Source organism: Pan paniscus, chromosome 3, assembly GCF_029289425.2.
Source record: "Pan paniscus chromosome 3, NHGRI_mPanPan1-v2.0_pri, whole genome shotgun sequence".
NCBI lineage: Eukaryota > Metazoa > Chordata > Mammalia > Primates > Hominidae > Pan > Pan paniscus.
Window position 1 is genome coordinate 96,144,022 of NC_073252.2, and position 27,450 is coordinate 96,171,471.

General features: G+C 35.8%; 1 protein-coding gene across 4 annotated transcripts in view; it reads right to left on the minus strand.

Moving 5' to 3' along the window:
• Nucleotides 1-27,450, minus strand: part of STPG2 (sperm tail PG-rich repeat containing 2) — a 718,556-nt gene that overhangs the window by 643,095 nt on the left and 48,011 nt on the right. The gene's annotated exons all lie outside the window — the stretch shown is intronic.

The following is a 27,450-nucleotide window of genomic DNA, read 5'->3' on the forward strand; positions in this document are numbered from 1 at the left end:
GCCAAGATCGTGCCATTGCACTCCAGCCTGGGCAACAAGAGCAAAACTCCATCTCAAAAAATATATATAGTAATAATAATAATAAAATTAAGGATAAAATACAACACAAATTTGGCACTGCATATTTTAAAGCATTATTGCCTTGTTATAGGCACATTGCAAGTATATTTTAAGTAAAATTTGGAAGGAGACAATATATATCACTGCTTATAAGAGAAAAAATCAACTTCTAAAATAGGAGTAAAGGAGAATAATATCAGAATCACTGGCAAATCTCTTTCAAACTATAGAAATCCTCTCCCCTCAGATCTTTGCTCCCCTAGATAATTTTTGTTTTTATTTAGAGGTGCTGAGGATCTGTGTGTATATATTTGGTATGTTCTTTTCTTTCAGTTCCCGCTGAAAACAACTGACACAAAAATAACTTTCCTACTGAAATTACTTTGCCTGTTATAGTTCTTTAGATTACTTTATTAAAATGTAATTCATGATAAAGAAACATCCTTACTTCACCTTCATTTCTGAATGATATCTCTGGGTATAAAATGATAAGCTGGTTTCATCACTTTAATAATATTCCATTGTCTTCTGGTCTCCCATCATTTCAGTTGAATAGTCATCTAGAGGTTATATTTGCTCCTTTGAAGACAGCTGTCTCTTTTCTCCAATCATTTTTAAGAATTCCTTTTTGTATTTGGTTTTTAGCAATTTTAATATGTTGTGCCTTCATGGGGTTTATTTTGTATTTATCCTGCTTAAAGTCTGTAGAACTTCTTGAATCTAAAGGTTGATGTCTTTCATCCCTTTTGGGGTATGACCATCCCGTATCTTCACATCATACTTCTGTCCCATTCTCTCCCTTCTCTCCTTCTGAGACTCTAATTACACATATGTTCCAATGTCTCTTGCAGTCATTTCTATACCTTCTATTCTTTTACTCAGTTTTTCAGTCTAAATATTTTCCACTGAACTTGTCTCCAAGCTTACTAATTCTCTCTTTTGCACTAGGATTAGTGAAATGACAAAGAGGTCTCCAGTTCTGATCTTTTGTTAAAACCACCAATGGCATTCTTCGTTTTATGTATTATAATTACTAAAATCTGTTTGATGTTTTTATAAACTCAGTTATCTGTTAAATTCTTCATCTCTTTCCTAATTCTTCAGCAGCTTAATCACAATTATCTTAAAGTTTGAGAAGTTAAATATCTTGATCAACTAGGGGTTCTGGTGTCTTCCTGGATTATAATTAAGTGCTGTATATTATATACAGAAAAAAATATAAACTCTGAATTATGTTATCTACCTCCAGAGAGGATTTAATGTCTGTCTTGAGGTTAAATAGGGGCAGAACATCTTAGGTCCATCACGGATTGAGAAATTTTTACACTGAGTTTAAATCTTTGTGATTGCTGATGTATTTCCCATTTGTTCTTATTCCTGAAAATCTGAAGTGTTTACCAGCGTCCCTCTTTCTAGGTAGTGCCTCATCCCGTTTTCTGTCTTCCCAGCAGCACCATGAGACCACCAAATCTAGCCTACATTTTTAGCTCCCACTTTCTTTCTACTTGGATTTGTAACTTCCTGCCTGCCTAGCTTAGAAATAAACAAATGTCCCAAGGGGAAAAGCAGCACAGCATGTGAGGATTGCTTTTCTGTGCTTCCCTTTACTTAATACTCTTGGTTCCTGAATCATTGACTAAATTTCAAGTTTTGCTTTCCTAACCCTGTGAAACTGCTGAAAGATTTTACTAGCCTTTTATGCTTAGTATCTTAACCATTTGTCCAATGCCACTTACAAATAAAAAGATGCCTTGATAGAAAAAGTTTCAGAGAATGTCAGGTTAACATCAATGCATGTCCCCTCCTCTCTAGAATCTTTATCCCTTAAGTCTTATCTCCTTTATTTGCTTCTGCTGCATTCAGCTATTTTGCAGTCATATAATTTATCCAGCTTCTATAGTTGTTCTCAGTGGGATATTTGGTCTGATACAAGCTACTCCAACATCACCAAAAACAAAAACCTTCACCATTCTTTTTAAGATACTTAAGTATGTGACTGAATAGTATTAAATGAGAAGGAAAAAAATAGTTACATAATAATAAAATGCAGCTTCAAAAATAGGAATATATTCTGGAGATTAAGAAAAGTACTCTATCCTGCATAATATCACATAAAGTTATATTTTTTAGGGAGTTTAACTATGAAGTCTGAAACCCTTGAGGGCACCTTTAAAATCTTCGAGAAGAAAAGACCATACAATTTTTAAAAGAGTTAAAGAAGCAAATGAGGCTGGACACGGTGGCTCACGCCTGTAATCCCAGCACTTTGGGAGGCCCAGGCGGGCAGATCACGAGGTCAGGAGATTGAGACCATCCTGGCTAACATGGTGAAACTCCATCTCTACTAAAAATACAAAAAATTAGCCAGGCGTGGTGGCAGGCGCCTGTAGTCCCAGCTACTCAGGAGGCTGAGGCAGGAGAATGGCATGAACCTGGGAGGCGGAGCTCGCAATGAGCCAAGATCATGCCACTGCACTCCAGCCTGGGCAACAGAGCGAGACTCTGTCTCAAAAAAAAAAAAAAAAGAAGCAAATGAGTAGTGAACCATCCACGTAATCCAATATGAAAAACTGAAAGAACTTAAAATCCAGATTAATCTGTAAAAGAAAAGTCTTTCAAAATTTTATTAAAATTGATGTAACTTTAATCTCATAAACAGCTTGCTACTTTCTGACTCATATTTTTAATCACAATTGAAAATATCAACATGTTTGTTTCCACATAAACATTTGATGTAAATTAAGTAAGAAGATAATCCTTAAACTGATAATTTTTAAAATTTGTAGAGATTTTAGAAGAATTAAAATAAATGTTGAGATTGGTCATGTGTGATTTTTGACATTAAAAGCAGTTATAGATATTTCAAAGTTTATGTCCTTCCCTAAGACTGCCATTTCAAACTAGTCAATCCTCATGTTCCCTGCTGACAGTATAATGTTGGAAGACATTTGATGTAAGAGTCACAAATGCCAGCAATATCTCTAAAGGTCACTATAATTTTAACAGGTATAGTTAGAAAAGCTATTCTTGTTCCAAATTACAACTTCACTATATGTTTAAAGAAAGGATACAATCTTACATTTTTAACTAAAAAACAGTTCAATTAAAACCTACATATACATTAAAACTACAACTTTATAACAAATATAGTAACAGAATTGTTGCTACTATTACTAATATGTATTAACTACTTTCTGGTCTAGACATTAAATCAACAAACAAAATGATACTATTTCTAACTTCAAACACCCTACAATCATGGTTCTCAAGTATCTTCAGTGACCCCTCGAGATTCCTGATGTCCTTTCAGATAATCCTCAAGATCAAAATTATTTTCATATTAATACTAAGATTTTGTTTGCCTAGTTGACTTTTGTTCTCTCATAAACACTTGTGTATTTTTGTATTTTAAATGTTTCTCATTTTCCATTTCTAATACAATAAGAAACACTAGATGTAATCCACATAAAGTTCTTTTGAGTCCTCAATAGTTTTGTTGTTGTTGTTGTTGTTGTTGATGGAGACAGAGTCCCCCTCTGTCGCCCAAGCTGGAGTGCAGTGGCACGATCTCAGCTCACTGCAACCTCTGCCTCCCAGTTCAAGCAATTTTCCTGCCTCAGCCTCCTGAGTAGCTGGGACTACAGGCGCGTACCACCACGCCCACCTAATTTTTTATATTTAACACGGGGTTTCACCGTGTTAGCCAGGATGGTCTGGATCTCCTGACCTGGTGATCTGCCTGCCTTGGCCTCCCAAAGTGCTGGGATTACAGGCGTGAGCCACCATGCCCAGCCCTCCATATTTTTAAGAGTATAAAAAGATCCTGAAGCCAAAAAGTTTGAGAATTAGTGCCCCACAACCTAAAAGATAAATTTAGACAGAAAAATGATAAACAAAGAAATGTTACTACATATGTAGAATTATTTTTAAAACTATCACACAAGATAAAAATGCTAAAAATGTATTACATGTTGCGTTGATAAATCCTAAGTGTCCAATTATACCAGTCAAATATCATAGAAGTTAAAAAGCAAAGTTCACCAATGCTAAAATTCCTACCCCCACAGCGCTAAAGATTTTCATATTCTTGATGTGATCTCCTATTACACTTAGCTATTTCAGAGAGAATCACTATGGTAGAAAAAATATATTGTGCAAGTGCCCTCCAACATATTCTTAATTCCTTCATTCTCTTTGTTCCTGGATAAATTGAATGTCAATACAAGGACAGTTTCCCCAAAATAAAATAAATGTTATCTCAGACACAGAATTTGAATGTCGTTTCAAATATGATCCTTAAAAAATGTTTGTTTCTCTCCAACTGTAAAGCAAGTTGATTACCACAAAATGAGAGAGAGAGAAAAAAAAGAGCAAAAGAGAGCGCTCATGAAGAAAACATACATTTTTGAGCAAAAAGTAGGGAACTGTGTTTCTACTAAACACTCATTAAACTCCTTAGGCAAATATCTTCACCTATGGATACTGTTAAAGGAAATCTGGTCCTTTGTTATCATTATAATTTGGGAATTTTCATAATATATTTTTCTTGGAAACTTATATGAAAAAACATAAATTCCACCACTAGTTAGCAGATAACATTTAAGGAAAAAATAAATTCCTTGAATAGCTAAGTATTCCAATTCCCCAGGACCCTAGTCTTCAGGTTTCTAAATAAAACATACTATATTTAAAACAATATTCTACAGTATTATGTAAAGAGTAACTATCTCATAGAATAGTTTTCATGATTTCAGTGTTTAAAGTATATACAAGTGGCTGGCACTTGTGGTGACCCTGAACGTTAATGAACAAAGCCTTGCAATAGATTTAAAAAAAAAAAAAAAAAAAGGAAAAGCAGGTGTGCAAAGAGTGCAAAGATAAATGTGCACAGTTGATATCTTCCCATCATTTACACCCAGGATGTTACAACAAATGTAATTAATCTGCTCTTACAAAAGTGCTTGCCACCACAGAAAGAAATAGACAATCTTTCAAAAGATATAATTCAATGCTAAAATTGCATATTTTAAGACTAAGAGAATGATTTCCCTTTCATATTAACCAATTAGACTGATTATATATACATAGGTCTTTAAGATTTTAAATATCTTAAATTTGGAATTTAATATCATATGTTAAAAGGTATTGTAAGTCTATTAGATAATGGAAGGAAATCTTGAAATATACTGTATTTATGATGTAGAAGCATGAATAATAACCATATTATTGCATACTATGTTTCTACTAAAGCCTTTCAATATACTACTAAATTCAGATTATCTGAATGAAAATTTATGATTGGCCTATGCCTAATTTACAAGTTAATTATATCCTAGCTTTTTTGGATGCTCAAAATAGTTATATTATATATATACATTTAAATAATTTCTCCCTCTGCCAAAATAATACTTTTGCATAAACTGTTTACAAATATTAATCAACATGGGCAGCCTGTTGATTAAAATAAACAATATATCACCATTATAAAAAATATTGTTCTCACACCATAGTAGGCAAATGTGGATATGTATCCTGTATAGGATGACTTTGCATGTCCTCCAGGTAGGCCCAAATGGCAGTGTTGGCAATAATGATCCATCTGTTCACTACTGGCAATGATAAAACTTCTAATGAAGACAGATGTGGGTCACCCAGTATAAGCTGGCTGCAGGGTGTTAATGAATCCTCCTAATGGTCACTACCTGCCACTTTTGACTGACTGATAACCTAAACGGTTTAATTTGAAAAGCAAAGATGAGTATTTCAGGTACTCATTTGTCCTACCAAGACATTCTTTTCACTTTCACTTACATACTCACTCTTTACTACTTCTCTTTATTAATTCTTAAACAATATTACTATTGTTTATTAGATTGTCTTTAAAAATAACCTTGCTAGCATTTTCGAGAAATTAATTCCTCCAAAACTTCTCCACTGACCCACAAGATATCAACTTCATAATGTGATATAGCAATATTCCATATGAGAAACAAAAAAGGTAATATTTTCTATGTCATAAAACTCTTTAAGTACATTTACATGTAATTTTATAATCAATATCAATCTCTCTAAAATGTTGCTTTTAAAATATTTTTAAATGTCAATATAAAATGATTTTACTCAAGATTCCAAAAAGAATATTCACTTACAGATACTAATTTATGAAAAATTTATATATCTATTAAAAATTTATAGAGATGGTCATTTTACTTTCTGAAAGATGCTGTGGGTAATACTTAAGAATCATAACTTATGCAGTTGTTTTTCAGAATAAAGTATGTATTACATTATACCTAAGCTCTTAAAGAAAATCTAATGTTAAAATAGGTCCTTAGAAAAATTAGTATGTATAAAAAGTAAATATATAAAATCCAAAAGTAAAAACACAACATAAAAAGCACATTTCACATATAAAGAAAATTATGTAAAACTTGTTTAATGTAAAATAATTTTCAATTAAGTTTAAAGTTCTTATAGTTTATAAACTATATTGTTATAAATTTTACTTTATTTAACTTTTTTTTTAGAGACAGGGTCTCGCTACATTGCCCAGGCTGTACTCAAACTCCTGAGGCTCAAGCAATATACCTGCCTCAGTTGCCCAAGTAGCTAGGACTACAGGCATGCCTCACCACATCTGGCCAGTTTCACTTTCTATGTAAAGACTTAAGATAACCTATTGTTGCTTCAGTCACAAATGGACCACTTATTCTTATAGCAAATCAGTTTACTGAAGTAGGTACCCATGACTAAACTTCATTACCTGCCAATAATTAACAGTCACAATTCATGTGAACATATGCACCAAATATACATACATACACACATATATACTACATGTATGTGTAGCAGGCTATCAACAAGGGAGGCCCATCCGAAATGATAAATGGAGTTGGAAACATTGAAAAAATAAGTTGATGTCTTTGTACTTTTCAAAAAAAAGAAAAAGGTGAAGTGCCAAGTTCAGTGGTGTGATATAGTCTAGCCTTTAAGCCATAATGCCCATCTTCAAAACATGCATCCAGCAGTGCTTTAAAATGGGACTCAACATGTTTACACGATTCATGATCTCCATTCTGACTCCTTGCCTAAGCCACTTCTTATTATGTTTACCAACCAATTATTGATTTTCCTGGATACTAAACTATTTCCTCACTTTCCTACTAATAATCTAACCTTATTCCTCAGACTCAATAATCAGCTTCTACCTTTGAGCTTTCCCCTCCATCCTTATCTACATTTTAGATGCTGCCTTGGCCACTTTTATGTCCTTGTCCTGCCTCTCAAAGCTGCTGCCCTCTACCATGTCCCCTCAGCTCTGAGAGCAGGGAAAAATTAATGATTGTAAAACTTCCAGATAAGAGAATCAACTGAAATGAAAGGTATTCTGTGAGGGTCAAGTCTCCTGGAGGCTAACCAAGGGTGTTGACACAGAATTAAGTGTTCTAGATTAAAAGCAAATACTTCAACTTTTTTAAGGAACTACGATATTGATTTATCTGTGAGGTCAGTTTGGAGTATCAGTGTGTGCTGAGCCCTCCTCCTGATAGTAATCCCTGGCTGACAACTCCTTCAAAGTCAGAAGATACGGTGTATTTTTTCCTAATACAAGGTAGTCATTGTCCATTGAGTTTCCATTTCTAGATGCATGAGTCAAGGGAAAATGAGAGATAAAAGCTAATGGGGTTCTCTAGTGAAAAAATTATCAATTTTTCTTCAAAACAAATTTTAAAAAAAACTGATGGGAGACCATTATTTGGAGAATCCCAGAATAAGCAATGGAAATAACCATGAGAATTTCTGGATAGCTTTGATTCAGCTTTACAAGAACTATTATTCTGACATGGCATCAGATTTTATTGAAAGTTAAAGACGTGGCTAAACACTTAATTTTGCTTAGAGGCATGACTTGTGTTCATGGGTCATGGCTCCCCATATCTTTGCCAGCAGGGCAAGATTCTCTGTCTTAAAAGTCAGTATTTTCAATCCTTGAAAACATTTCAATCTTGAGGATGGCTAGAACGCTGCAAACTCTTCTAATGCATAACACTAAGATAAAGGAGACTGAGTAGGGATTAAAGCTTGAGCTTTATAAACTTAGCAAACGAAGCAAAAAGAAGTTATTAATTAGTTCAGCCCAAGACTGATAAACAGGGCCATGACAAATAGTTTAGTTCAATAGAGGCTATGATAAAAGTTTAAGTGCAGTAAATACTAAAAGCCCTTACCAAGAAATACAATAATTAAGTATTAAGAACTGAGAAGCATTGTCTCATAGGAGGAAGCAAGTTTATGAGAAAGCTATGAAGACAGTCAGACGTCCTTACCAATATACTTCCAACCCACCAATGTGGTCACTTGAACCCAATGCAAACCCCCTGCAACTATGTTCTACTCTAGTGCCTCAGGGAATTTCTCTAGGCCTTTATTTTGAAGCCACTTCCTACATTAAGAGACACTCACCTTATGACAGCGCTCAAGCCAGGATACATCTCGGTTTAGTCCTACCCCACTTTATAACCCCTACACAGAAGGAGCACCTCAAGACCTTGTTTATTTTAAAGGAAATATGAGAAAACAACTGCCACAGACAGGAGACCCAGAGCTACAGCATTTCTTATCTGGACTATTAAAGAAAAGTGTACCTGGTCGCTTTTCTTCCCATCTTTCCCATGTGCAGGTCCACTTTTTTTTTTTTTTTTTTTTTTTTTTGAGACGGAGTCTCACTCTGTCGCCCAGCCTGGAGTACGGTGGCTCAATCTCGGCTCACTGCAAGCTCTGCCTCCCGGGTTCACGCCATTCTCCTGCCTCAGCTCCCCAAGTAGCTGGGACTACAGGCGCCCGCCACTACATCCGGATAATTTTTTTGTATTTTTAGTAGAGACGGGGTTTCGCCACGTTGGCCTGGATGGTCTCCATCTCTTGACCTCGTGATCCGCCCACCTCGGCCTCCCAAAGTGCTGGGATTACATGTGTGAGCCACCACGCCCGGCTGGTCCACTCTTAATACGTCAAACATTTCCTAAATAACAAATCTAATCATGCCACTCTCTTGATAAACTCTTCATTGACTCCCTTTTGCCAATACAGTAAAGCACAAAGCCCTTACATTGGCACACAAAGCCCTTCTACCACAATCCAAATAGTACTCTAAATAAATCTACTCCATCTGTATTGCCACTATTGCCATAATCTTCTACTCTGGATCTCTCCATTCTAGTGCCCTTATAGTATAAATATCATGTTTCTCTTCTACATAAAACCCTTTATTGTCCTAAGAATTAGATCAAAATTTCTTATCAAGACCTACAAAGCCCTATTTTGGCCTCTGTCTACCTCCCAATATCATCCTGTACCATTCTTCTCCTTCACTTCTTCTTCTCTTTCACCCCACTTCCACTAGCCTTCTCTCAAGACCTTAATCAGTCCCATCTCAGAAAACTAACACATGTAATAATGGCTCTTAAACACTAAAATCCTGAAAAATAAATGGTAAATCTTCTGTGAATTTAAATTCTGATGGAAAGATAACTTTGGAATTCACTACTAAATAAGAATTTAGGTATATCAGAATTAATTTTTTCCAAATAATTAGAATGTCACATTGATATAAATTTTCCTTTAGTGTAAATAAGCCAAGCAAATCTTTGGTGGAGCTTAACCCTTTCATACACAGAAATTCTTGGAAAATATGAAAACACTATTATAATGGGGAAAATACCCAAGATTGACAAGCAGAAAAAGACTGTATAAAAATACTGCCAAGAGGGGAGGAGCCAAGATGGCCGAATAGGAACAGCTCCGGTCTACAGCTCCCAGCCTGAGCGACGCAGAAGATGGGTGATTTCTGCATTTCCATCTGAGCTTTGAAGAGAGCAGTGGTTCTCCCAGTACGCAGCTGGAGACCTAAGAAGGGGCAGACTGCCTCCTCAAGTGGGTCCCTGACCCCTGACCCCCGAGCAGCCTAACTGGGAGGCACCCTCCAGCAGGGGCACACTGACACCTCACACTGCAGGGTACTCCAACAGACCTGCAGCTGAGGGTCCTGTCTGTTAGAAGGATAAACAAACAGCAAGGACATCCACACCAAAAACCCATCTGTACATCACCATCATCAAAGACCAAAAGTAGATAAAACCACGAAGATGGGGAAAAAACAGAACAGAAAAACTGGAAACTCTAAAAATCAGAGCGCCTCGCCTCCTCCAAAGGAACGCAGCTCCTCACCAGCAACGGAACAAAGCTGGATGGAGAATGACTTTGACGAGCTGAGAGAAGAAGGCTTCAGACGATCAAATTACTCTGAGCTACAGGAGGACATTCAAACCAAAGGCAAAGAAGTTGAAAACTTTGAAAAAAATTTAGAAGAATGTATAACTAGAATAACCAATACAGAGAAGTGCTTAAAGGAGCTGATGGAGCTGAAAACCAAGGCTCGAGAACTATGTGAAGAATTCAGAAGCCTCAGGAGCCGATGCGATCAACTGGAAGAAAGGGTATCAGCAATGGAAGATGAAATGAATGAAAAGAAGTGAGAAGGGAAGTTTAGAGAAAAAAGAATAAAAAGAAACGAGCAAAGCCTCCAAGAAATATGGGACTATGTGAAAAGACCAAATCTACGTCTGATTGGTGTACCTGAAAGTGATGGGGAGAATGGAACCAAGTTGGAAAACACTCTGCAGGATGTTATCCAGGAGAACTTCCCCAATCTAGCAAGGCAGGCCAACGTTCAGATTCAGGAAATACAGAGAACGCCACAAAGATACTCCTCGAGAAGAGCAACTCCAAGACACATAATTGTCAGATTCACCAAAGTTGAAATGAAGGAAAAAATGTTAAGGGCAGCCAGAGAGAAAGGTCGGGTTACCCTCAAAGGGAAGCCCATCAGACTAACAGTGGATGTCTCGGCAGAAACTCTACAAGCCAGAAGAGAGTGGGGGCCAATATTCAACATTCTTAAAGAAAAGAATTTTCAACCCAGAATTTCATATCAAGCCAAACTAAGCTTCATAAGTGAAGGAGAAATAAAATACTTTACAGACAAGCAAATGCTGAGAGATTTTGCCTGCCCTAAAAGAGCTCCTGAAGGAAGCACTAAACATGGAAAGGAACAACAGGTACCAGCCACTGCAAAATCATGCCAAAATGTAACGACCATCGAGAGTAGGAAGAAACTGCATCAACTAACGAGCAAAATAACCAGCTAACATCATAATGACAGGATCAAATTCACACATAACACTATTAACTTTAAATGTAAATGGACTAAATGCTCCAATTAAAAGACACAGACTGGCAAATTGGATAAAGAGTCAAGACCCATCAGTGTGCTGTATTCAGGAAACCCATCTCACATGCAGAGACACAAATAGGCTCAAAATAAAAGGATGGAGGAAGATCTACCAAGCAAATGGAAAACAAAAAAAAGGCAGGGGTTGCAATCCTAGTCTCTGATAAAACAGACTTTAAACCAACAAAGATCAAAAGAGACAAAGAAGGCCATTACATAATGATAAAGGGATCAATTCAACAAGAAAAGCTATATCCTAAATATATATGCACCCAATACAGGAGCACCCAGATTCATAAAGCAAGTCCTGAGTGACCTACAAAGAGACTTAGACTCCCACACATTAATAATGGGAGACTTTAACACCCTACTGTCAATATTAGACAGATCAACGAGACAGAAAGTCAACCAGGATACCCAGGAATTGAACTCATCTCTGCACCAAGCAGACCTAATAGGCATCTACAGAACTCTCCACCCAAAATCAACAGAATATACATTTTTTTCACCACCACACCACACCTATTCCAAAAATGACCACATACGTGGAAGTAAAGCTCTCCTCAGCAAATGTAACAGAACAGAAATTATAACAAACTATCTCTCAGACCACAGTGCAATCAAACTAGAACTCAGGATTAAGAATCTCACTCAAAACCGCTCAACTACATGGAAACTGAACAACCTGCTCCTGAATGACTACTGGGTACATAACGAAATGAAGGCAGAAATAAAGATGTTCTTTGAAACCAACGAGAACAAAGACACAACATACCAGAATCTCTGGGACGCATTCAAAGCAGTGTGTAGAGGGAAATTTATAGCACTAAATGCCCACAAGAGAAAGCAGGAAAGATCCAAAATTGACACCCTAACATCACTATTAAAAGAACTAGAAAAGCAAGAGCAAACACATTCAAAAGCTAGCAGAAGGCAAGAAATAACTAAAATCAGAGCAGAACTGAAGGAAATAGAGACAGAAAAAACCCTTCAAAAAATTAATGAATCCAGGAGCTGGTATTTTCAAAAGATCAACAAAATTGATAGACCGCTAGCAAGACTAATAAAGAAGAAAAGAGAGAAGAATCAAACAGACTCAGTAAAAAATGATAAAGGGGATATCACCACTGATCCCAGAGAAATACAAACTACCATCAGAGAATACTACAAACACCTCTATGCAAATAAACTAGAAAAGCTAGAAGAAATGGATAAATTCCTTGACACATACACTCTCCCAAGACTAAACCAGGAAGAAGTTGACTCTCTGAATAGACCAATAACAGGAGCTGAAATTGTGGCAATAATCAATAGCTTAACAACCAAAAACAGTCCAGGACCAGATGGATTCACAGCTGAATTCTACCAGAGGTACAAGGACGAACTAATACCATTCCTTCTGAAACTATTCCAATCAATAGAAAAAGAGGGAATCCTCCCTAACTCATTTTATGAGGCCAGCATCATTCTGATACCAAAGCTGGGCAGAGACACAACCAAAAAAGAGAATTTTAGACCAATATCCTTGATGAACATCGATGCAAAAATCCTCAATAAAATACTGGCAAACTGAATCCAGCAGCACATCCAAAAGCTTATCCACCATGATCAAGTGGGCTTCATCCCTGGGATGCAAGGCTGGTTCAATATACGCAAATCAATAAATGTAATCCAGCATATAAACAGAGCCAAAGACAAAAACCACATGATTATCTCAATAGATGCAGAAAAGGCCTTTGACAAAATTCAACAACCCTTCATGCTAAAAACTCTCAATAAATTAGGTATTGATGGGACGTATTTCAAAATAATAAGAGCTATCTATGACAAACCCACAGCCAATATCATACTGAATGGGCAAAAACTGGAAGCATTCCCTTTGAAAACTGGCACAAGACAGGGATGCCCTCTCTCACCACTCCTATTCAACATAGTGTTGGAAGTTCTGGCCAGGGCAGTTAGGCAGGAGAAGGAAATAAAGGGTATTCAATTAGGAAAAGAGGAAGTCAAATTGTCCCTGTTTGCAGACGACATGATTGTATATCTAGAAAACCCCATTGTCTCAGCCCACAATCTCCTTAAGCTGATAAGCAACTTCAGCAAAGTCTCAGGATACAAAATCAATGTGCAAAAATCACAAGCATTCCTATACACCAACAACAGACAAACAGAGCCAAATCATGAGTGAACTCCCATTCACAATTGCTTCAAAGAGAATAAAATACCTAGGAATTCAACTTACAAGGGATGTGAAGGACCTCTTCAAGGAGAACTACAAACCGCTGCTCAAGGAAATAAAAGAGGATACAAACAAATGGAAGAACATTCCATGCTCATGGGTAGGAAGAATCAATATCATGAAAATGGCCATGCTGCACAAGGTAATTTACAGATTCAATGCCATCCCCATCAAGCTACCAATGCCTTTCTTCACAGAATTGGAAAAAACTACTTTAAAGTTCATGTGGAACCAAAAAAGAGCCCGCATTGCCAAGTCAATCCTAAGACAAAAGAACAAAGCTGGAGGCATCATACTACCTGACTTCAAACTATACTACAAGGCTACAGTAACCAAAACAGCATGGTACTGGTACCAAAACAGAGATATAGATCAATGGAACAGAACAGAGCCCTCAGAAATAACGCCGCATATCTACAACTATCTGATCTTTGACAAACCTGACAAAAACAAGCAATGGGGAAAGGATTCCCTATTTAATCAATGGTGCTGGGAAAACTGGCTAGCCATATGTAGAAAGCTGAAACTGGATCCCTTCCTTACACCTTATACAAAAATCAATTCAAGATGGATTAAAGACTTAAACGTTAGACCTAAAACCATAAAAACCCTAGAAGAAAACCTAGGCATTACCATTCAGGACACAGGCATGGGCAAGGACTTCATGTCTAAAACACCAAAAGCAATGGCAACAAAAGACAAAATTGACAAATGGGATCTAATTAAACTAAAGAGCTTCTGCACAGCAAAAGAAACTACCATCAGAGTGAACAGGCAACCTACAAAATGGGAGAAAATTTTCGCAACCTACTCATCTGACAAAGGGCTAATATCCAGAATCTACAAAGAACTCAAACAAATTTACAAGAAAAAAACAAACAACCCCATCAAAAAGTGGGCGAAGGACATGAACAGACACTTCTCAAAAGAAGACATTTATGCAGCCAAAAAACACATGAAAAAATGCTCACCATCACTGGCCATCAGAGAAATGCAAATCAAAACCACAATGAGATACAATCTCACACCACTTAGAATGGCAATCATTCAAAAGTCAGGAAACAACAGGTGCTGGAGAGGATGTGGAGAAATAGGAACACTTTTACACTGTTGGTGGGACTGTAAACTAGTTCAACCATTGTGGAAGTCGGTGTGGCAATTCCTCAGGGATCTAGAACTAGAAATACCATTTGACCCAGCCATCCCATTACTGGGTATATACCCAAAGGACTATAAATCATGCTGCTATAAAGACACATGCACACGTATGTTTATTGCGGCATTATTCACAATAGCAAAGACTTGGAACCAACCCAAATGTCCAACAATGATAGACTGGATTAAGAAAATGTGGCACATATACACCATGGAATACTATGCAGCCATAAAAAATGATGAATTCATGTCCTTTGTAGGGACATGGATGAAATTGGAAATCATCATTCTCAGTAAACTATCACAAGAACAAAAAACCAAACACCGCATATTCTCACTCATAGGTGGGAATTGAACAATGAGATCACATGGACACAGGAAGGGGAATATCACACTCTGGGGACTGTTGTCGGGTGCGGGGAGAGGGGAGGGATAGCATTGGGAGATATACCTAATGCTAGATGACGAGTTAGTGGGTGCAGCACACCAGCATGGCCCATGTATACGTATGTAACTAACCTGCACAATGTGCACATGTACCCTAAAACTTGAAGTATAATAATAAAAAAATAAATAAATAAATAAATAAAAATACTGCCAAAAAGCAAGTGTTTATAGGTTATCCAACCCAAATTTCCATCATGTTTATCAATTCATTCTTCAAATATACAATTCTATTAATATTGGAGTATTCTAGGAAGAGGGGATACCACAGTGAACAAAATATGAAAAACAAAAATCTATGCCTTCTCACCACTTATATTCTATACATATCATACAATTTACATACAGCACAAATGTAATTTGCAAACAATATGAGTTCTGACAGATCCATAATTTCTATTACCATCACCGTAATGAAGATATAGAATGTTAATATCACCTCAAAAGTTTCCGTGTGCCAGTTCTCAGACAATTCTTCCACAGCTAATCTATTTTCCTTTTTGTTTTTAACACAGTCTTACTCTGTTGCCCAGACTGGCATACAGTGGCATGAGCACAGGTCACTGCAGCCTCCAACTCTTGGGTGGCTCGAGCAATCCTCCTATCTCAGTCTCCCAAGCAGCTGAGACTACAGGCATGAGCCACCCCACCCAGCTGTTTTGTTGTTGTTGTTTGTTTGTTTGTTTGCAGAGGCCAGGTCTTGAACTCCTGGGCTCAAGCAATCCTCCTGCCTCAGCCTCCCAAAGTGCTGAATTACAGGCATGAACTATCTGCCTGCCCTGTTTTCTGTTATTATAGATTTGTCTTTTTTAGAATTTTATACGAATGAAATCATACAGTATTTTTAATGTCTGATTTCTTTTGCTCAAGAGTATATTTTTGAGATTTGCCATGTGGTTTTATGAATGAGTCATTCTATAGGTAGTTCTTTATAGTGCTAAATAGTATTACATTGTATGAATATCCCACAATTTATGTTTATCCATTCCCCTACTGATTAACATTTGGGTTGTTTTCAGTTTGGGGAAATAGTCATAATAACAAATAAAGCTGCCATGAAAATATTTGTATAAGTATTCGGTGAACATATATTTTCATTTCTGTTATATGAATAGGAGTGAAATTGTGGTACCACACAGTATGTATATTTTAACTTTATAAGAAACTGTCCACATTTTTCCAGAGTGAGTTTATTATTTTACATTCCCATGAGGGATGTATGAAGAGTTCTAGTTGCTACATATTGCTATGAGTATTTGATATTTCCAGTCTGTTTTACTTTAGCCATTTAAATGGGGGTGCCTTGGTATGTCACTGTCATTTTTGTTTGCATGTTCCTAATGACAAATGGTTTAGAGCAACTTTCGTTGTGCTTATTTGCCATTCTTATGTCTTCTTTTATAAAGTGCCAGTTCAAATATTTTGCCCATTTTTAATGAGTTCTTAGTCTTCGTATTGAGTTATAAGAATTCTTTATTATTCTAGATACAATTATTTTGTCAGATAGATATGTTGCAATATTGTCTCCCAGTCTTGGCTAGACTTTTCATTATCTTAATAATGACTCAATGAGCATAAGTATTTAATTTTGATGAAGTCCACTTTATCAACTTTTTCCTTTTATGGTTCATACTTTTTGTACCCTATCTAAATAACATTTTCTTACCCCAAAATTGTACAGATTTTCTCCAATATTTTTCCTTTCAAAAGTTTCATAGATCTATGACCCATTTTGAATTAATTTTTTTGTATGGGATGAATTATGTTTTAAGGTTTGGTTTGGTTTTGTTTTCTTTGGATATCCAGTTGTTCTGGCACTATTTGTGCAAAGACTTTCCATCCTCTTTGAATTATTTTGGTACCTTTGTCAAAAATCAGTTAACCTGTATGTGTGCATCTATTTCTGTACTCTCTAATTTTTACTGTCTATATGTTTATCCTAATACTAATAACACACTATCTTGATTACCTGATTGATTATAAATCTTGAAATCAAGTAGTATAAATCTGCCACTTTCCATCTAAACATTATAATCAGTTTATTTCTGCAAAAACTTCTGCTAGGAATTTGATTGGGTTGATACTATTACATTGAATCCGTAGATTAATTTGGAAATAACTGACATCTTTATAGTATTGCATCTTTCAATCCATAAACATATGGCATATATCTCAACTTTTTTAGATCTTTTCAGAATCCTCTCAGCAATGTTTTATACTTTTTGTGCAGAGGCATTGTTCATAATTTGATAAATGTATTCCTAAGTATTTTGTTTTGAGGTGCTACTTTAAATGGTATTTTTATTTTATTTTTCCATTACTAGAATATTGAAATCCATTTATTTTTCTATGTTAATCTCGTATTGTGTGACCTTCCTATACTCACTTATTAGTTCTGGTAGCTTTTTTCTAAGCAATCATAATATGTTATTTCATTAAATTAAAAAAGGAATCCAAGGAAATGAGTCTATAATATGGGTTCTTCAAGAGTATTAAAATTATCACATCCATTCATATTGATCAAGCCTAATCAGTAGTTATCACAGTCCTCATGTTCCTTTTATAAATATTTTGTTCCAGTATAAAGATGAAACAGTTTTGTGTTAAGGTAGGCAACGGCTCAGATGAACACATAAAAAAATTTAAAACAATTTAAATGTATCACCTTGACTCAGTTAAATGAATGCATATCAGTGGAGTACAATCCAAAAGAAAAGTATTATATGTACCATTAATTTAAACTTGCTATATTTGCAGAATTGTAGAAAATATAAATTATTGAATAAAGTAGTAAGCTTTATCACTATAATATATACTAAAGTATGAACATTTGCACTGGTTGAAATTAATTCTCACAAGCTATAAGATAATCCTCATTTCACAGAAGAGCCTTATAAAAGTTAAGTAATTTGCCCAAGGGCCCACAGCTAGGTAAAATTAGAGCAGAACTCAAACCAAAATCTGACTTCCATAAAGTCCGTGCTATAGTTTTCCAGTGCTGATGACTTTAAATAAAAAAGAGGAAGAGAAATATTTTTTAAAAATACACAATAGTAAGAAAGCACTCTGCTTCATATATATAAATGTACATATAATAAGATTTAGCAAATTTTAAACACCTACAACTCCACCAAAACAAATTCATTTCATTTTTAAAAGAAAATCATTAAATATAGGTCTCCATCACTATCTAAATTCTCACTACCTGAATCCAAATATTTAAATAATGATTTGCCAAACATCCAAAACTTAATAGACAAATAGAAACCTGTTATAATGAATCCACAGATGCATGCCAGAAAAAAAAAAAAAAAAGGTGCCCTGCACAAATCTAAGCAGTTTGCAGTCTTAACCATTGTCCTGATGATATTGCCACTGGTTTTGTTTAAAGTATAGTGCATTATTGCAACCATCTTATCATATTTCTTCCTCCTCCCATTCTTTCCCTGCTCCTCAGGCTTAGCACTTTATTGGTCTGCCAAATGACTAAGGATACAACCAACCCAAACAATCCAGATACTTTCACTATCTATAACATACTATTTTGTTTACTTACATTATAGAATTTTTTTGCAAATTACAAAATAATATCTGATATAGAATAGTATCATTGTCAACAGCACACAAACATACTAATGAGCTCAATAAACATTTTTGAAAAATTAAATAACATGTCTTAAATAACTTTCAGAAATCCTTGGGTGATTGTTATACAGACATATAAGAGCGTTTTATTTAAGAAATCAACCCAGAATCTTGCATGGGCTGGATATATTATTATCGTCTCATTTAAGATAATAGAATACAGGTTCCCGCTACCCAAAAATATGCTATCCAACATGTTTTCAAGAATGCATTAAATTTGAACAACAAGAGAGTTCTGTAAAATGAACAACTATTAGAATAACCTAAAAACTTCACGTTTTCCTGCTTAAGAATGACTAAAATAATTTATATAGAATCTGTACATCCCCAGCTTCTATTAGAAGCCCTCCATTATTTATTGAATCAGGGTTCTCAGTACTCACCAAGACAGTCTCACTAGCCAACCATATTAGTCTGCCAGCTACACGTTATGTTTTCTACTTCTACTCAAAATGCCCTCATCCACTGTCTCCATCAATCCAAGATTTCCTTTAAAATTCAGATCAATATAATTGTATCCCTTAATTCAGTAATTTTTTTTTTTTTTTTTTTTTTTTTTTTTTTTTTTTTTTTTTTGAGACGGAGTCTGGCTCTGTCGCTCAGGTTGGAGTGCAGTGGCGCAATCTCGGCTCGCTGCAAGCTCCGCCTCCCGGGTTCACGCCATTCTCCTGCCTCTGCCTCCCGAGTAGCTGGGACTACAGGTGCCCGCCACTATGCCCGGCTAATTTTTTGTATTTTTAGTAGAGACGGGGTTTCACCGTGTTAGCCAGGATGGTCTCAATCTCCTGACCTTGTGATCCGCCCGCCTCGGCCTCCCAAAGTGCTGGGATTACAGGCGTGAGCCACCATGCCCGGCCTTCAATAATTCTTTTAATCCATCTTGTGTTTGGGATTTAAAATTAATAAGCCCTAATCCCTGACTCCAAGAATGGAATGATCTGGTGGCAGAAACAGACATGGGAATAGACCATAATAATATAACATCATAAATGCCATGACTGGAATATATGTAGAATACCAGCAGTTGAATCTCAAAGAATGAGCAGGAATCAGCCACCTGACAAGAAAGGGAGCATTCAAGGTCAAAGACTGGCTTATGCAGAGGGAGAGGGATGGGATGAGGGAAATAATGCTAAGTTCAGGAAACTGAAGGTAGTTCAATGTGACTAAAGTATAGGATGCATACAGAAAAACTGAAACAAGAAGTTGGGGAGGTAATTAGGATCCGATTACAATAGTTTAGTATTTCATGATAAGAAGTATTCTCTGACTAAAGCCTCTCTCACTCAATATAGCCCTATATTTCATATATATGCTCTTTTTAAACCTTAGAGATTTATGTCATTCATTCACCAAATGTTTAAAGGAGACACTATGTATTTTTTCTAATTGTTTCCTGTATGTGATGTATGTCTCCAACTAGGTGACAAATAAAAACAAAGTTTCTTTTTAGCTTCTAAAACCCTAATGAAACTAGTGTAATGCTGAACAAAATACTCACTTCAATAAATGCTTCTTGAATTTAAATAATAATAATTCAATTATTATTAAGTTATTTAAAATCATAAACCTAGATTTTATTTTGGCAGTATTCCTAAATTAGCAAACGGTAAATAATATACGTAGAAAATTATACTGGTAAGGACTATAAAATCTCTCCTTTAGGGGAAAAAAAAAAAAAAAAAAACTCTAGCCATTCAAGAGCTTATTCTCTGCCTTCCATCTCAGGCAAGCTCCCTGAAAGAGTGAGCTGTTTATATTCATAGAATTCTTTTCTCTACCATCCATCCATTCTTCCATCCAACCATTTTTCTCTTCCATCCATCCATTTTTCAATCCACTGCTATCTGCTGTCTTCAACTTAGTCCAGTGCTTTGCTAAAGTAACCAATAATATCGAACTTCTGCAAAGTTCATTGGATGCCTTTGGATCCCACTTTTATTAACTAACCCAAGGTATTAATACATAAAACAGGTAGTAACAACTCTCTTGAAATTCAGTCCCCCTCTGGCTCCTGTGAGATCACTCCTTCTTCATTCTAATCCTGCCATTTTTTTTTAATTTCAATAGTTTTTGGAGTACAGATGATTTTGTGTACACGAATAAGTTCTTTAGTGGTGATTTCTGAGATTTTGGTGCACCCATCACCCAGGCATTGTATACTGTACCCAGTAGGTAGTCTTTATCCATGACCCCCCTCCCAACCTTACCCTCTGAGTCCCCAAAGTCCATTATATTATTCTTATACCTTTGCATCCTCGTAGCTTAGCTCCCACTTATAAGTGAGAACATACAATATTCGATTTTCCATTCCTGTGTTACTTCACATGGAATAATGGCCTCCAGCTCTAACCAGGTTGCTGTAAAAGACATTATTTGTTCCTTTTTGTTGCTATGTAGTATTCCATGGTGTATATATATCAGATTTTCTTTGTCCTCTCGTTGGTCGATGGGCACTTAGGTTGGTTCCATATCTTTGCAATTGCGAACTGTGCTACTAAAAACATGCATGTGCATGTGTTTTTTTTCATGTAATGACTTCTTTTCCTTTGGGTAGATACCCAGTAGTGGGATTGCTGGATTGAATGGTAGTTCTACTTTTAGCTTTTTAAGGAATATCCACACTGTTTCCACAATGGTTGTACTAATTTACATTCCCACCAGCAGTGAAAAAGTATTCCCTTTTCACTAGATCCATGCCAACATCTTTTTTTTTTTTTTTTTACTTTCTAATTATGGTCATTCTTGCTAGAGTAAGGTGGTATCTCATTGTGATTTTAATTCGTATTTCCCTGATAATTAGTGATGTACATTTTTTCACATTTGTTGGTTATTTGTCTATCTTCTTTTGATAAATTTCTACTTATGTCCTTTGCCCCCCTTTTGATGGGAGTATTTATTTTTTTCTTGTTTATTTGTTTGACTTCCTTGTAAATTCTGAATACTAGTCCTTTGTCAGATGCATAGTTTGTGAATATTTTCTCCCACCCTGTGGGTTTTCTCTTTACTCTGCTGATTATTTCTTTTGCTGTGCTGAAACTTTTTAGTTTAATTGGGTCCCATTTATTTATCTTTGTTTTTGTTGCATTTGCTTTTGGGGTCTTAGTTATGAATTATTTGCCTAAGCCAATGTCTAAAGCAGTTTTTCTGATGTTATTTCCTAGAATTTTTATGGTTTCAGGTCTTAAATTTAAGTCGTTGATTCATCTTGAGTTGATTTTTGTATAAGGTGAGAGATGGAGATCCAATTTCATTCTTCTACATGTGGCTTGCCAGTTTTCCCAGCACCATTTATAGAATAGAATGTCCTTTACCAATTTATGTTTTTGTATGCTTTGTCAAAGATTAGTTAGTTGGCTGTAAGTATGTGGCTTTATTTCTGGGTTTTCTATTCTGTTTCATTGGTCTACATGCCTATTTTTATACCGGTACCATGTTTTATTTTTGGTACATATAGGCTTGTAGTATAATTTGAAGTCTGGTAATGCGATACTTCCAGATTTGTTCTTTTTGCTTAGTATTGCTTTGGCTATGCAGGCTCTTTTTGTGTTCCATATGGATTTCAGAATTGTTTACCTTAATTCTGTGAAGAATGATGATGGTATTTTGATGGGAATTGCATTGAATCTGTAGATTGCTTTGGGCAACATGGTTATTTTCACAATATTGATTCTCCCCAACCATCAGCATGGGATATGTTTCCTTTTGTTTGTGTCATCTATTAATCGTGACACTTTCAATCCTTCTTCTTTATTTCTTTCTTAGGTCCCCCTTCCTCCACTTAGCACTAAATATCCCAGATTAAGTCCCTAATCCCTATAGATTGTGTAATTTAACGCAAAGGCTGGTTCCTAAATCTCTAGTTGAGATCCTCCTCAATTTTCTGACTGCCTTCAAGACACTTATGCCTATATAATAGATGCTAAAAATAATCTGATTCTCCAATACTACACACAGCTACACACACACACAAATACATACACACACACACAAAATGTCACATGCTTCTTATATCCTCTCTGTCCAAATCTCCATATCATCATTTACCTAGTATTCTAAGCAAAAAATCTAAAAGTCATCATCAATACTCCTTTCTCACTCATCCTCCCACATCAAATTAATCACTAGATAAAATCAATGCTAACACCTAAGTATTTGTACTTTCCCCTCATTATCAGTCTCATTTAACTATTTTAATACAGGCATTCACTATGTGAACCACTATGCATTACCTCATGATTTCCCTCTCTCTCTCTACTCTCAGATCCCATCCATTTGCCTAACAATTACCTGTTCTAACTTTCTGAGATTACAAATCTGTTCATGAATCAACTGCTTAAAATGTTTACTGGCCCAAAATCTCCTATAGATAAAAATACAAGTTGCTTTCTCACACCTTCATGGCTTTACAAATCTTCATTGCCTGGAATGTTGTACTCCGTCTGACAAATAGCTACTTGTCCTTCAAAATATAACTCTAACACACTTTAGAATCCTTTCTTGATTTCTATCATTCCCCAAGCAAAATCAACGCATTTCTCCTTTTAAGCCTCATTGACTTTATTTGGATCTCATTGTATAATTGTTTAGATATTTGTATCTTCCATTGAGGAATGTGAACGCCTTGATTCAAGAAGCTTTGCCCTATTCATCATCTTTCTATCCACAGCATATAATAGGTGTTTAATTAATTGTTCATTGAGTAATAATAATAACTATCATTTACTGAATATTAACAAATGTCAGACACTGTGTTAAGCATTGTGTGTATATACACATATATTCAGATATCGTTGGATTCTCACAATAACCTTTTTGTAGAGTATTATTATTCATATTTTAGAGACTTAAAAGGAAGAATATTGAGGCTTTGAAGAGCAAGCCTCCATCTTTGTGATGGAGCAAGAAATTGAATGCAGTGTGATTCCAAAGTCTGAATTATTTACCACTAAACCATAAATATATACAAAAGGTTTTATTTATTTTATACACATCTTAAAATTTTACCATGAATGAGTATGACTTTGGTATATAAAACTCACTCAGTGCAGTACAAACTATTTTACAATAAGACTTGAAGAGATAAGGTGCTCTCCCAAAAGATACTGAATTATTGTTAAAGCAATAACTAAATGTTTTCAATCTCTTCCTCACTCCTTCTCTCACATATAATTTTGTCCATTTATCTTTTAATAATTCAACCCTTCCATCTTTATTGACACTTTTTTCACTTCTTTAAAATCCATAATTTAAAAATTGAAAAACTTTCCTTAGAAAATGGGAAAAGTGAGCAATCAGAATTTGAGATACAGTAACTGTAACATGAACAACTAATTTAGGTTTGGGGGGAAAAGCGTGTTTAATTATGTGCAAGTCTTCTTAAGTCTCTGTTCACCCTCAAAACCAAGGCCACTACCACATATTACTAACAGTAATAAATTGCCAAGTGCCTGTTATAAAGCCAAGTAACCACATAATTTAATAAATATTAAAGACTAACAATGATAAGGAAGAAAGTAAAAATGTTTACATCGAAATTAATGGAACAATCCACCCATTAAAGAAAAAAACACAGAAAGTTTTAAATTATTTCTGCCTTTCATGTCCTTATTATTAACCTGTTTAGCATAATTTTACTTATTTGAAACTAAAACTTTCTATTTAAGATCTATATTAGTAAATTATTTTATGTAACCTAAAATTTTATACTAATCAAGAGAATAACCTAGTCTATAAATAACATCTTTTAATATAACTTTTAAAAGTCTAATAATTTTGATAAATTTATATAGATGAATAGAAATAACTTAGTTTGCAGCTAGAATCTAAATAATATTTTTAAATAGTTCCAAGGTATTTTCATTTGGCAGAACTGCCAAAAGAACTAAAATTTCCAGTTTAGGATTTGCTCAAATGAACTTCAAGGCAAATTTTCGTATCTTGCCACATAATTTTTAGGCATTTGTTTTAATGAATTTGAGAAATGAACGAATAAATAAGGTGTTATGTCAATAAAGAGCCAAAGTATTGGCGCCACCTAGTGAAACTGTACTCAGTTATTTGAACTAATACAAAGCTAATACAGCAACTTCATATATTTTGTATTACCAAATTAAAGAACTTCAATAGAAACAATTACCAAATGTTTTTGCATAGTAAAGATTTATCTTAAAGACTTTGTTAATATTAAGAAAGATACTAAAAAATTTTTCATTGCCAAAGGCAAGACATTCCTTAGTGAACTATTCAGGTTGCATAAAAGTTAATATTTGTGTTTTTTAACAGGAATTCTCAGTAAATTATAATGTCATAAATATTCAAAAGATATATTAAAACAACACTACATGTACAAATTAAGTAAATTCAAGGACAGTTATGATTTAAAAAACACACATTGATTAAAATATTATATTCATATTATTACACATTTTGTTGCAATATCAGAAAATGCTTAAATCCAAAGATACTATAGGAGGGGGAGAAAGATGATGGAATAGAAGCCTACACCATTCATCTCTCCTGCTGGAACACAAAATTTTAACAACTATCTACATGAAGAAAACCACCGTCACAAATACCAAAACCCAGGTGGCAATCACAGTACCTGGTTTTGACTTCATAACGCTAAAAGAGGCATTGAGGAAGGCAGGGGATATAGTCTTGAATCATTGATGTCACTCCTTCCCCATCCCCCAACTGTAGCCATGCAGCACAGAGACAGAATCAGTACATTTTGGAGAGGCAAAGCACAGCAATTGGGGGACTTTACATTGAACTTGGTGCTGCCCTGTCAGAGTGGAAAATAAAGCCATGCTGAGCTCAGCCAGCACCTATGCATAGAAGGAGCATTTGGACTAGCCCTAGCCAGAGGGGAATCACCCATCCCAGTGGTTGGAACTAGAGTTTCTCAGGAAGTCTTGTTACACGGAGTGAAGTGCTCTGGGGTCCTAGGTAAACTTGAAAGACAGTCTAGGACAGAAGGACTGCAATTTCTAGGCAATTCATAGTAGTAGACTGGGTTTAGAGCCAGGAAGCTAGGATAGCACAGGACCTAGGGAGATACCAGCTGGTGCAGCTAAAGGAGAGCTTGTGCCATGCCTCCCACAATCCCAGGCAGTGCAGCTTATAGCAATGAAAGTGACTCCTTCCTTCTGCTTAAAGAGAGTGAAGAGTAAAGAGGACTTTGGATAGAGTATTGAGCAGAGTTGTGAAGCCTCCATTCCAGGCCCTAGCTCCTGAATGATATTTCTAGACACACCCTGGGCCAAAAGGAAACCTGCTGCCTTGAAGCAAAGGCATGATTCATTACCTGCTGACTAAAGAGCCCTTGGGCCCTGAATAATCAGCAGTGATAACTAGGGAGTTTGCCTTGTGCCTTGGGTTCTGAAATGTGCTGGCTTCAGTGATAACCCAGCACATTCCCAGCTGTGGTGGCTACAGTGAAAGACTCATTCTGTTTTTAAAAAGCAGAGTAAAGGGGACTTTGTCTCGCACCAACTCGACCAGTGGAGTAGAGCAACAAGCAGGCTTTTGGGGTCCCCGAGTCCAGGCCTAGGCTCTTGGACAGCATTTCTGGACCTGCCCTGGGTCAGAGGGGAGCCCACTGACCTGAAGGGTGTGTCCCAGGCCAGGCAGCATTCATCACAAACTGACAGAAGAGCCCTTGGGCTTTAAGTGAACATTGGCAGTGGCCTAGCACAACCCCTCCACCTCAACCCCCCATGGACCAGTGGTGGTAGTGGACACAGGGAGAGGCTCCTCTGCCTGTGGAAAGGGGAGTGAAGGTCAAGAAGGACTTCATATTATAGTTTGAGTGCTAGCTTAGCCACAGTATAATAGAACATCAGGTAAATTCCCAAACACTAAATTACAGTGTTATACTTAACAAAGTATATAGTTGTTTATGCTTGTTAAAATAAGCTTATACTTGACTAAGTATAAAGACCAAATGATGAACCAATCAAAAATAACAACTACAAGACCTAGGTAGTACAATAGGACATAAGGAAAAACAACAAAAAGTTAAAAAAACAGAGAATTAAGTTAAAGTGTAGTGTTTTTATTAGTTTCTTTCTGCATGTTATTTGCTTATATAATTAGAATTACAACAGTTTAAAATAATGGGTTACAAGATAGTATTTGGAAGCCTCATGGTAGCCTCAAATCAAAAAACATACAACATATAAGCAAAATATTAAAGCATTCCACCGAAGAAAATCACTTCCACGAAAAGGAAGACAGGAAGGCATGAAAAAAGGAACAGAAGACCACAAAACAACCAGAAAACAAATAACAAAATTGCAGACGTCAGTCCTTACTTATCAATAATAACATTGAATGTAAATGGACTAAACTCTCCAATTAAAAGACATAGAGCAGCTGAACAGATGTTTTTAAAGACCCAGTGTTATGCTGCCGACAAGAAACACACTTCTATAAAGATGCACAGAGACTGAAAGTAAAAGGATGGAAAAAGACACACCATGCCAATGGAAACCAAAAAAGAGCAAGAGTAGCTATACTTACATCAGTCAACATGGATTCCAAAACAAAAACTGTAAGAAGAGACAAAGAAGGTCATTATATAATGACAAAGTGGTCAATTTAGCAAGAAGAT